Raw genomic sequence first — 13,570 nt, 5'->3', positions numbered from 1 at the left:
TTCCCCAACCGTACGTGTGTTGAACGTGGAGGTGCCGTCCGTTCGGCGCTCGGTCATCGGTGATTTGGATCACGACGAGTACGACTCCATCAACCCCGTTCTCTTGAAAGCTTCCGCTCGCGATCTACAAGGGTATGTAGATGCACTCCCCTCTCCCTCGTTGCTAGATGACTCCATAGATTGATCTTGGTGATGCGTAGAAAATTTTAAAATTCTGCTGCATTCCCCAACATCGATCACGGAGGGCTTCTACATCATCATCCAAGCCCCTCCGATTAAGTGTGAGTAGTTTACTTCATACCTACGGGTCCATAGCTAGTAGCTAGATGGCTTCTTCTCTCTTTTTGGATCTCAATACAATGTTCTCCCCCTCTCTCGTGGAGATCTATTCGATGTAATCTTCTTTTTGCGTTGTGTTTGTTGAGACCAATGAATTGTGGGTTAATGATCCAGTCTATCTATGAATAATATTTGAATCTTCTCTGAATTCTTTTATGTATGATTGGTTATCTTTCCAAGTCTCTTCGAATTATCAGTTTGGTTTGGCCTACTAGATTGGTTTTTCTTGCCATGGGAGAAGTGCTTAGCTTTGGGTTCAATCTTGCGGTGTCCTTTCCCAGTGACAGAAGGGGCAGCAAGGCACGTATTGTATTGTTGCCATCGAGGATAACAAGATGGGGTTTTTATCATATTGCATGAAAGTATCCCTCAACATCATGTCATCTTGCTTAAGGCGTTACTCTGTTTTTAACTTAATACTCTAGATGCATGCTGGATAGAGGTCGATGAGTGGAGTAATAGTAGTAGATGCAGAATCGTTTTGGTCTACTTGTCTCGGACGTAATACTTGTCTCGAGCGTAGCCTCCTACTCGATTGATACCTTGGTTCTCCAAAACTGAGGGAAATACTTACGCTACTTTGTTGCATCATCCCTTCCTCTTCGGGGAAATCCAACGCAGTGCTCAAGAGGTAGCAAGAAGAATTTCTGGCGCCGTTGCCGGGGAGTCTGCGCAAAAGTCAACATACCAAGTACCCATCACATACCCTTATCTCCCGCATTACATTATTTGCCATTTGCCTCTCGTTTTCCTCTCCCCCACTTCACCCTTGCCGCTTTACTCGCCCTCTCTCTCTCTATCCTCCCTCTCTTTCCCAATTTGCCTCTTTTGCCCGTTTCTTGTTTGCTCGTATGGTTGGAATAGTTTTTTATTTATTACTAAGCAGAGAACCTAAGACCTATGGATCCTCATCCGCTTGCTAATCTTTTTAAGAGATCCAATTATGATGAACCAATTGCTAGTGAGTTTTGTGCACTAGATTATCTTTATGAGGTTTTGCTTGAAATTCGTGAATCTGAAAAGTGTGATGAATTACTTTATGAAGCGATTCACGATAGATCTTTGAATAAAAAGCATGATTGCAATGATTTTATTACAAATTCTATTTATGTAAATTGTGCTAATAATATGCAAAATCCTAAGCTTAGGGATGCTAGTTTTGCTACGTCCTCTACTTGTTGCAATGATCATGATTGGGGTGATTCTTCTTATGATCTTGAAAATTTATTTAAGCCCCATGATGAATATGAGATTGATAATAGTGTTTGCAATATTATTTAAAGTGGGTTTGGAAGAGTTTCAACTTCAGATCCCACATATTTGGAAAATGTTCAATCTTATGAAATCTTTGATAAAAGTGGGTCTGGAGAGATCATGACTTTAGTTAATGTTAATCCCACAATTTTGGGAGAGTGTCAACATTGCATGCATGTGGATCATGTTGAAAATATTTTATGTGATAGCTATTTTGTTGAATTTGATTATGATCCTACATGTAATTACTACGAGAGAGGAAAATATGGTGGTAGAAATTTTCTTGTTACTAAATTACATCTCGTTATGTTGAGATTGCTATTGTTTCTTTCCGCTTCCTTGCATATGCTAGTTTTTTCTTGCCTTGATAATTTGTTTGCCTATAAGATTCCTATGGATAGGAAGTATGTTAGACTTAGATGTGTTTGTCACGTGTTTTATGATGCTCTCTTTCTGCTTCAATTCTTGTCTTTCATGTGAGCATCATTGAAATATTATGCCTAGCTATAAGGCTTTAAAGAAAAGCGCTTGTTAGGAGGCAACCCAATTTTATTTTTATTCCTTGATTTTTGCTCCTTTTTAGTAATAAGTAAATTATTTAGACTCTGTTTTGGTTGTGTTTTTTGTGTTTAATTAGTGTTTGTGCCAAGTAGAACCGTTGGGAAGACTTGGGGAAAGTCTTGTTGAACTTGCTGTAAAAAACAGAAACTTTAGCACTCACGAGAACTGCTGTCATTTTTATTTGGAAAGTGATATTTAGTTAATTATTTTTGCAGATGATTAATAGATAAATTCCTCACGTCCAGCAATTTATTTTAGAATTTTTGGGGTGCCAGATCTTACGCTAGCTACAGATTGCTACAGACTGTTCTGTTTTTGACAGATTCTGCTTTTCGTGTGTTGTTTGCTTATTTTGATGAATCTATGGCTAGTAAAGTAGTTTATAATCCATAGAGAAGTTGGAATACAGTAGGTATAACATCCATATAAATAAATAATGAGTTCATTACAGTACCTTGAAGTGGTCTTTTGTTTTCTTTCGCTAACGGAGCTCACGAGATTTTCTACTTTAAGTTTTGTGTTGTGAAGTTTTCAAGTTTTGGGTAAAGATTTGATGGATTGTTGAACAAGGAGTGGCGAGAGCCTAAGCTTGGGGATGCCCATGGCACCCCCAAGATAATCTAAGGACACCTAAAATCCAAAGCTTGGGGATGCCCCGGAAGGCATCCACTCTTTCATCTACTTCTATCGGTAACTTTACTTGGAGCTATATTTTTATTCACCACATGATATGTGTTTTGCTTGGAGCGTCTTTTATGATTTGAGTATTTGCTTTTTAGTATACCACAATCATCCTTGCTGTACACACCTTTCGAGAGAGCCATACATAATTTGGAATTTGATAGAATACTCTATGTGCTTCACTTATATCTTTTGAGCTCTATAGTTTTACTCTAGTGTTTCACTTATATCTTTTGAGTTTTATAATTTTACTCTAGTGCTTCACTTATATCTTTTAGAGCACGGTGGTGGATTTATTTTATAGAAACTATTGATCTCTCATGCTTCACTTAGATTATTTTGAGAGTCTTAATAGCATGGTAATTTGCTTAAAATCCTAATATGCTTGGTATGCTAGATTAATAACAAAACTTTCTTATGAGTGTGTTGAATACTAAGAAAATTTTGGTGCTTGATGATTATTTTGAGATACGGAGGTAATAATATCAAAGTCATGCTAGTTGTGTAGTTGTGAAATTAAGAAATACTTCTGTTGAGGTTTGCAAGTCCCGTAGCATGCACGTATGGTAAACATTATGCAACAAATTTGAAACATGAGGTGTTATTTGATTGTCTTCCTTATGAGTGGCGGTCGGGGATGAGCGATGGTCTTTTCCTACCAATCTATCCCCCTAGGAGCATACGCGTAGTGCCGAGGTTTTTGATGACTTGTAGATTTTTACAATAAGTATGTGAGTTCTTTATGACTAATGTTGAGTCCATGGATTATACGCACTCTCACCCTTCCATCCTTGCTAGCCTCTTCGGTAACATGCATTGCCCTTTCTCACATCGAGAGTTGGCGCAAACTTCGCTGGTGCATCCAAACCCCGTGATATGATACACTCTTTCACACATAAACCTCCTTATATCTTCCTCAAAACAGCCACCATACCTACCTATTATGGCATTTCCATAGCCATTCCGAGATATATTGCCATGCAACTTTCCACCATTCCGTTCATCATGACACATTCATCATTGTCATATTGCTTAGCATGATCATGTAGTTGACATAGTATTTGTGGCAAAGCCACCGTTCATAATTCTTTCATACATGTCACTCTTGGTTCATTGCATATCCCGGTACACCACCGGAGGCATTCATATAGAGTCATCTTTGTCCTAGTATCGAGTTGTAATCATTGAGTTGTAAATAAATAGAAGTATGATGATCATCATTATTAGAGCACTGTCCCAAGTGAGGTATAAAAAAAGAAAGACCATAAAAAAAGGGAGAAGGCCCCAAAAAAGAAAGGCCATAAAAAAAAGAGAAGGCCCAAAAAAATGAGAGAAAAAGAGAGAAGGGACAATGTTACTATCCTTTTACCACACTTGTGCTTCAAAGTAGCACCATGATCTTCATAGTAGAGAGTCTCTCATGTTATCACTTTCATATACTAGTGGGAATTTTTCATTATAGAACTTGGCTTGTATATTCCAACAATGGGCCTCCTCAAGTGCCCTAGGTCTTCATGAGCAAGCAAGTTGGATGCACACCCACTTAGTTTCTTTTGTTGATCTTTCATACATTTATAGCTCTAGTGCATCCGTTGCATGGCAATCCCTACTCCTTGCATTGACATCAATTGATGGGCATCTCCCTAACCCATTGATTAGCCGGATCGATGTGAGACTTTCTCCTTTTTTGTCTTCTCCACATAACCCCCTTCATTATATTCTATTCCACCCATAGTGCTATATCCATGGCTCACGCTCATGTATTGCGTGAAAGTTGAATTTTTTTAGATTACTAAAGTATGAAACAATTGTTTGGCTTGTCATCGGGGTTGTGCATGATGATAGCATTCTTGTGTGACGAAAATGAAACATGACTAAACTATATGATTTTGTAGGGATGAACTTTCTTTGGCCATGTTATTTTGAGAAGACATAATTGCTTAGTTAGTATGCTTGAAGTATTATCATTTTTATGTCAATATGAACTTTTGTCTTGAATCTTTCGGATCTGAATATTCATACCATAATTAAGAAGAATTACATTAAAATTATGCCAAGTAGCACTCCGCATCAAAAATTCTGTTTTTATCTTTTACCTACTCGAGGACGAGCAGGAATTAAGCTTGGGGATGCTTGATACGTCTCCAACGTATCTATAATTTTTGATTGCTCCATGCTATATTATCTACTGTTTTGGACATTATTGGGCTTTATTTTCCACTTTTATATTATTTTTGGGACTAACCTATTAACCGGAGGCCCAGCCCACAATTGCTGTTTTTTGCCTGTTTTAGGGTTTCGAAGAAAAGGAATATCAAACGGAGTCCAAACGGAATGAAACCTTCGGAAACGTGATTTACTCATCAGATAAGATCCAGGAGACTTGGACCCTCCGTCAAGAAAGCCACGAGGTGGTCACAAGGGTAGGGGGCGCGCCCCCTGCCTCGTGGGCCCCTCGAAGCTCCACCGACGTACTTCTTCCTCCTATATATATCCACGTACCCCCAAACGATCGGGGACGGAGCCAAAAACCTAATTCCACCGCCGCAACTTTCTGTATCCACGAGATCCCATCTTGGGGCATGTTCCAGAGCTCCGCCAGAGGGGGCATCGATCACGGAGGGTTTCTATATCATCATCCAAGCCCCTCCGATGAAGTGTGAGTAGTTTTCTTCAGACCTACGTGTCCATAGCTAGTATCTAGATGGATTCTTCTCTCTTTTTGGATCTCAATACAATGTTCTCCCCCTCTCTCATGGAGATCTATTCGATGTAATCTTCTTTTTGCGGTGTGTTTGTTGAGACTGATGAATTGTGGGTTTATGATCCAGTCTATCTATGAATAATATTTGAATCTTCTCTGAATTCTTTTATGTATGATTGGTTATCTTTGCAAGTCTCTTCGAATTATCAGTTTGGTTTGGCCTACTAGATTGGTTTTTCTTGCCATGTGAGAAGTGCTTAGCTTTGGATTCAATCTTGCGGCGTCCTTTCCCAGTGACAGAAGGGGCAGCAAGGCACGTATTGTATTGTTGCCATTGAGGATAACAAGATGGGGTTTTTTTATCATATTGCATGAAATTATCCCTCTATATCATGTTATCTTGCTTAGGGTGTTACTCTGTTTTTAACTTAATACTCTAGATGCATGCTGGATAGCGGTCGATGAGTGGAGTAATAGTAGTAGATGCAGAATCGTTTCAGTCTACTTGTCTCGGACGTGATGCCTATATACATGATCATACCTAGATATTCTCATAACTATGCTCAATTCTGTCAATTGCTCAACAGTAATTTGTTCACCCACCGTAGAATACTTATGCTCTTGAGAGAAGCCACTAGTGAAACCTATGGCCCCCGGGTCTCTTTCTCATCATATCAATCTCCATCACTTTATTATTGCTTTTCTTTTACTTTGCTTTTACTTTATTTACTTTCATCTCTATACCAAAAATACCAAAAATATTATTTATCATCTCTATCACATCTCACTTTCGTACGTGACCGTGATGGGATTGACAACCCCTAAGCGCGTTGGTTGCGTTGAGCTATTGTTTTTGTGTAGGTATGAGGGACTCGAGCGTAGCCTCCTAGTGGATTGATACCTTGGTTCTCAAAAACTGAGGGAAATACTTACACTAGTTTGTTGCATCATCCCTTCCTCTTTGGGGAAATCCAACGTAGTGCTCAAGAGGTAGCAATCAGCAGGGCCACAGCCAGGCCCGCGCCAGCCAAGACTCCACCATCGTCCCCAAGCAGCTGCTAGCTCAACCAGCTGGGCAGGCACCTGCGTGGCAATGGGCAGCCTATACACCGACTCAGCAGGCACCTGCGTGGCTGCATGCGACCCTTCATGGAGGCTCGACCACCGCGCCAGCCTAGCAGCCAGCCAATGTGGCGCCACGATGCCTCATCAGCTCGGATGCGTGTCGAGGCCAGGCGAGGCAGCGACAGCTGGGACGTGCTTCCCTGGCGTCCCTGATAAAGTGAGGAGGGCACGTCGGCAGCGCATTAAATGCGTTTGTCCGACGGACCCAGAGGATAGACTCATCCACTGTAGACCTTTCCACCTCCTGTGTGCCACTGTAGCAACCCTTTTTTCCTATAAAAGGAGGCCTGAGGCGACCAGGAGAGGGATTCGGCTCTTTTGGGCAAGTTGCACCCCGTAGCTAGCTCAAGAACACAAGAACACTCAAATACATCCACCAAAGCAGGACTAGGGTATTACACATCTTCGCGGCCCGAACCTGGGTAAACGACCTGTGTGCTCCCTATCAGACCTGCTCTTCGCGCAACCCCGCACCCGGCAACGGTAGAAGGGATCCCAGTGACCCCATAGGTGTCGTTTCCACTGACAGGAATGCATTGTGGAGTAGCAATTAGATAGTGGGTTGCGGGAGTGATAGAAACTTAAACCCCAGTTTATGCGCTATTCCGTAAGGGGCCGATTGGATCCAAAAGTTTAATGCTATGGTTAGAATTTATTCTTAATACTTTTCTCGTAGTTTCGGATGCTTGCGGGAGGGTTAATCATAAGTAGGAGGTTTGTTCAAGTAAGAACAGCACCTAAGCACCGGTCCACCCACATATCAAATTATCCAACTAGCAAACACAAATCGAAACAACATGATGAAAGTGACTAGATGAAATTCCCGTGTACCCTCAAGAACGCTTTGCTTAATATAAGAGATCGTTTTGGCCTGTCCTTTGCCTCAAAAGTATTGGGCTACCTTGCTGCATACATTTTACAATTATCGTTACTTGCTCATTACAAATTATCTTGCTATCAAACTACTCGCTACTTACAATTTCAGCACTTGCAGACAATACCTTATTGAAAACTACTTGTCATTTCCTTATGCTCCTCGTTGGGTTCGAAACTCTTACTTATCAAAAACAGCTAAAATTGATCCCCTATACTTGTATGTCATCAAGGCTATTTTCTGGCGCCATTGCCGGGGAGTGAAGCGCCTTTGGTAAGTGGAATTTGGTAAGGAAACATTTATATAGTGTGCTGAAATTCATTGTCACTTGTTACTATTGAAAACAATTCTTTGAGGGGTTCATTCGGGGTATCTTCACCTCGTCCGGAACCTCATTTAGCTACCCCTCAACCTACTGCACCTAATGAAAATATTGAATATGAAATTCCTTCGGGTATGATAGAACAACTTCTAGCTAATCCTTATGCAGGAGATGGAACCGAACATCCTGATATGCACTTGATATATGTGGAACAAATTTGTGGATTGTTTAAGCTTGCAGGTTTACCCAGCAATCACGTTATGAAAAAGGTTTTCCCTTTATCTTTGAAAGGGAAAGCATTGGCATGGTATAGGCTATGCGATGATATTGGACCATGGAATTGGAATCGTTTGAAATTGGAGTTCCACCAGTAATTTTATCCTATCCATCTAGTTCATCGTGATCGGAATTATATATATAATTTTTGATCTCGTGAAGGAGAAAGTATCGCTCTAGCTTGGGGTTGGCTTAAGTCTATGTTATATTCATGCCCTAATCATGAGCTCTCAGGAGAAATTATTATCCAGAACTTTTATGCTCAGCTTTCTTGTAATGATCAAACCATGCTTGATACTTCTTGTGCTGGTTCGTTTATGAAGAAGACTACAGAATCCTGGTGGGATCTTTTGGAAAGAATTAAACGCAACTCTGAAGATTGGGAACTAGACGAATGTAAAGAGTCAGGTATTAAATTTAAATATGATCATGTTAAATCTTTTATGGATACCGATGCTTTTCAAAAGTTTAGCACTAAATATGGACTTGACTTTGAGGTAGTAGCCTCATTTTGTGAATCACTTGCTACTCATGTTGAACTCCCTAAGGAGAAGTGGCTTAAATATCACCCACCTATTAAAGAAGAAATTAAGAAAACCAGTACCAGTTAAAGAAGAAACTATACTTTATAATGTTGATCCAGTTGTCCCTTCTTATATTGAGAAACCACCTTTACCTGTTAGGATAAAGGAACATGCTAAAGTTTAAACTGTGGTTAACAAAAGCTATATTAGAACACCTAAACCTAATGAACAAATTAAAGTAGAACCTAGCATTGCTATGGTTAAAAATCTCTTGGAAGAAGATATGGATGGGCATGTTATTTACTTCTGTAAAGAAGCTGCTAGAATTGCTAAACTTGGTGGAAAAGATAAACATAGACTTGTTGTTGGCATGCCTGTTATTTCAGTTAAAATAGGAGATCACGGTTATCATGGTTTATGTGACATGGGTGCTAGTGTGAGTGCTATTCCATGCACTTTATATGAAGAAGTTATGAAAGATATAGCACCTGCTAAGATAGAAGAAATAGATGTTACTATTAAACTTGATAATAGAGACACCATATCACCAATTGGGATTATAAGAAGTCTTGTGTGGGAAAATAAAATACCCTGCTGATTTTCTTTTTCTTCGTTCCCCACAAAATGACTTTTGTCCCATTATCTTTGGTAGACCTTTCTTGAACATAGTTAATGCTAAGATAGATTATAAGAAACAAATTGTGGGTGTTAGCTTTGGTGATGAGTCTCATGAGTTTAATTTTTCCAAGTTTAGTAGAAATCATCATGAAAAAGAATTGCCTAGTAAGGATGAATTAAGTCTTGCTTCTATTGCTGTACCACCTACCGATCCTTTAGAACAATATTTGCTAGACCATTAAAATGATTTACATATGCATGAAATAAATGAAATAGATAAAGTTTTCTTTGAACAACGTCCTCTGCTTAAACACAATTTGCCTATTGAAACTCTTGGAGGCCCTCCTCCACCTAAAGGTGATCCTGTGTTTGAATTAAAACAATTGCTAGACACTTTGAAATATGCTTATCATGATGAAAAGAAAATGTATCCTGTTATCATCAGTGCTAACCTTTCAGAACATGAAGAAGACTATTGAAAGTTCTAAGGAAGCACCGAGATGCTATTGGATATACTCTTGATGATTTAAAGGGCATTAGTCCCACTCTCTGTCAGCACAAAATTAATATGGAACCTGATGCTAAACCAATTGTTGATCATTGCTACCTTTTGAGCATGCGTTGGTTTTCCCTTGAAGAGGAAAGGGTGATGCAGCAAAGTAGCGTAAGTATTTCCCTCAGTTTTTGAGAACGAAGGTATCAATCTAGTAGGAGACTACACGCAAATCACCTAGTACCTGCACAAACAATTAAGAACCTTGCAACCAACGCGATAAAGGGGTTGTCAATCCCTTCACGGCCACTTGCAAAAGTGAGATCTGATAAAGATAATAAGATAAATATTTCTGGTATTTTTTTATAGATTGGAAAGTAAAGATTAAAGATTCCAAAATAAATAGTGAACTAGAATTGTAGATTGGAAACTTATATGATGTAAAGTAGACCCAGGGGCCATAGGTTTCACTAGTGGCTTCTCTCATGATAGCATATATTATTGTGGGTGAACAAATTGCTGCCGAGCAATTGATAAAAAAGCACATAGTTATGAGAATATCTAGGCATGATCATGAACATAGGCATCACGTCCGTGTCAAGTAGACTGAAATGATTCTGCATCTACTACTATTACTCCACACATCGACCGCTATCCAGCATGCATCTAGAGTATTAAGATCGTAAGAACAGAGTAATGCATTAGGCAAGATGACATGATGTAGAGCGATAAACTAAAGCAATATGATATAAGCCCCATCTTTTTATCCTTGATGGCAACAATACAATACGTGCCTTGCTGCCCTACTGTCACTTGGAAAGGACACCACAAGATTGAACCCAAAGCTACGCACTTCTCCCATTGCAAGAAAGATCAATCTAGTAGGCCAAACCAAACTGATAATTCAAAGAGACTTGCAAAGATATCAAATCATGCATATAATAATTCAGAGAAGAATCAAATATTTTTCGTAGATAAACTTGATCATAAACCCACAATTCATCGGATCTCAGCAAACACACCGCAAAAAGTATTACATCGAATAGATCTCCAAGAACGTCGAGGTGAACTTTGTACTGAGAACCAAAGAGAGAGAAGAAGCCATCTAGCTAATAACTATGGACCCGAAGGTCTATGGTAAACTACTCACACATCATCGGAGAGGCTATGGTGTTGATGTAGAAGCCCTCCGTGATCGAATCCCCCTCTGGTAGATCGCCGGAAAAGGTCCCCAGATGGGATCTCATGGGTACAGAAGGTTGCGGCGGTGGAAAAGTGGTTTTGTGGCTCCCTAGATGTTTTTAGGGTATAAGAGTATATATAGGCTAAAGAAGTAGGTCGGTGGAGCTATGAGGGGCCCACGAGGGTGGGGGCGTGCCTGCCCCCCTAGGCACGCCGCCCTACCTCATGGCCGCTCGTTGCTTCCTTGACCTCCACTCCAAGTCTCCTGGATTGCGTTTGTTCCAAAAAAGATCCTCGCAAAGGTTTCATGCCGTTTGGATTCCGTTTGATGTTCTTTTTTGCGAAACACTGAAATACACCAAAAAAACCCCAGCAATTTGCACTGGGCCTTCGGTTAATAGGTCAGTCCCAAAAATAATATGAAAGTGCATATTAAAGCCCATTAAACATCCAAAACAGATAATATAATAACATGGAACAATCAAAAATTATAGATACGTTGGAGACGTATCAAGCATCCCCAAGCTTAGTTCTTGCTCGTCCTGGAGTAGGTAAATGAGAAAAACAAATTTTTTGATGTGGAATGCTACCTAACAGAATTTTCAACGTAATTTTATTTATTGTGGCATGAATAGTCAGATCTGAAAGATTCAAGACAAAAGTTTAATATTGCCATAAAAACAATAATACTTCAAGCATGCTAAACAAGCAATTGTGTCTTCTCAAACTAACATGGCCAAAGAAAGCTATCCCTACAAAATCATATAGTCTGGCTATGCTCTATCTTCATCACACAAAATATTTTAATCATGCACAACCCCGATGACAAGCCAAGCAATTATTTCATACTTTTGATGTTCTCATACTTTTTCAATCTTCACACAATACATGAGCGTGAGCCATGGATATAGCACTATAGGTGGAATAGCATGGTGGTTGTGGAGAAGACAAAAAGGAGAAGATAGTCTCACATCAACTAGCAGTATCAATGGGCTATGGAGATGACCACCGATAGATATTAATGTGAGTGAGTAGGGATTGCCATGCAACGGATGCACTAGAGCTATAAGTATATGAAAGCTCAACAAAAGAAACTAAGTGGGTGTGCATCCAACTAGCTTGCTCACGAAGACCTAGGGAATTTTGAGGAAGCCCATCATTGGAATATACTCCCTTCGTAAACTAATATAAGAGCATTTAGAACACTACTTTAGTGATCTAAACGCTCTTATATTAGTTTACAAAGGGAGTACAAGCCAAGTTCTATAATGAAAAAATCCCACTAGTATATGAAAGTGACAACATAAGAGACTCTCTATCATGAAGATCATGGTGCTACTTTGAAGCACAAGTGTGGAAAAAGGACAGTAGCATTGCCCCTTCTCTCTTTTTCTCTCATCATGTTTTTATTGGGACCTTTTCTCTTTCTTTTTTTATGGCCTCTTTTTTTTCGTCCGGAGTCTCATCCCGACTTGTGGGGGAATCATAGTCTCCATCATCCTTTCCTCAATGGGACAATGCTCTAATAATGATGATCATCACACTTTTATTTACTTACAACTCAAGAATTACAACTCGATACTTAGAACAAAAATATGACTCTATGTGAATGCCTCCGGTGGTGTACCGGGATGTGCAATGAATCAAGAGTGACATGTATGAAAACTTATGAACGGTGGATTTGCCACAAATACAATGTCAACTACATGATCATGCAAATCAATATGACAACGATGGAGCGTGTCATAATAAACGGAATGGTGGAAAGTTGCATGGCAATATATCTCGGAATGGCTATGGAAATGCCATAATAGGTAGGTATGGTGGCTGTTTTGAGGAAGATAAATGGTGGGTTTATGGTACCGACGAAAGTTGCGCGGTACTAGAGAGGCTAGCAATGGTGGAAGGGTGAGAGTGTGTATAATCCATGGACTCAACATTAGTCATAAAGAACTCACACACTTATTGCAAAAGCCTACTAGTTATTGAAACAAAGTAATACGTGCATGCTCCTAGGGGGGATAGATTCGTAGGAAAAGACCATCGTTCGTCCCCGACTGCCACTCATAAGGAAGACAATCAAAAAATAAACCATGCTCCGACTTCATCACATAACGGTTCACCATACGTGCATGCTACGGGAATCACAAACTTTAACACAAGTATCTCTCAAATTCACAACTACTCAACTAGCATGACTCTAATATCATCATCTTCATATCTCAAAACAATCATCAAGTTTCAAACTTGTCATAGTATTCAATGCACTCTATATGAAAGTTTTTATTATACCCATCTTGGATGCCTATCATATTATGACTAATTTCTTAACCAAAGCAAATTACCATGCTGTTCTAAAAGACTCTCAAAATAACATAAGTGAAGCATGAGAGATCAATAATTTCTATAAAATAAAACCACCACCGTCCTCTAAAAAGATATAACTGAAGCACTAGAACAAAATTATCTAGCTCAAAAGATATAAGTAAAGCACAGAGAGTATTCTAATAAATTCCGATTCATGTGTGTCTCTCCAAGAGGTGTGTATATCAAGTATTATTGTGGTAAACTAAAAAGAAAAGACTCAAATCATACAAGACGCTCCAAGCAAAACACA

This window comes from Triticum urartu, chromosome 7 (genome assembly GCF_003073215.2).
Source record: "Triticum urartu cultivar G1812 chromosome 7, Tu2.1, whole genome shotgun sequence".
In the NCBI taxonomy this organism is placed as follows: Eukaryota; Viridiplantae; Streptophyta; class Magnoliopsida; order Poales; family Poaceae; genus Triticum; species Triticum urartu.
Note: the sequence above shows the minus strand (reverse complement) of the source record.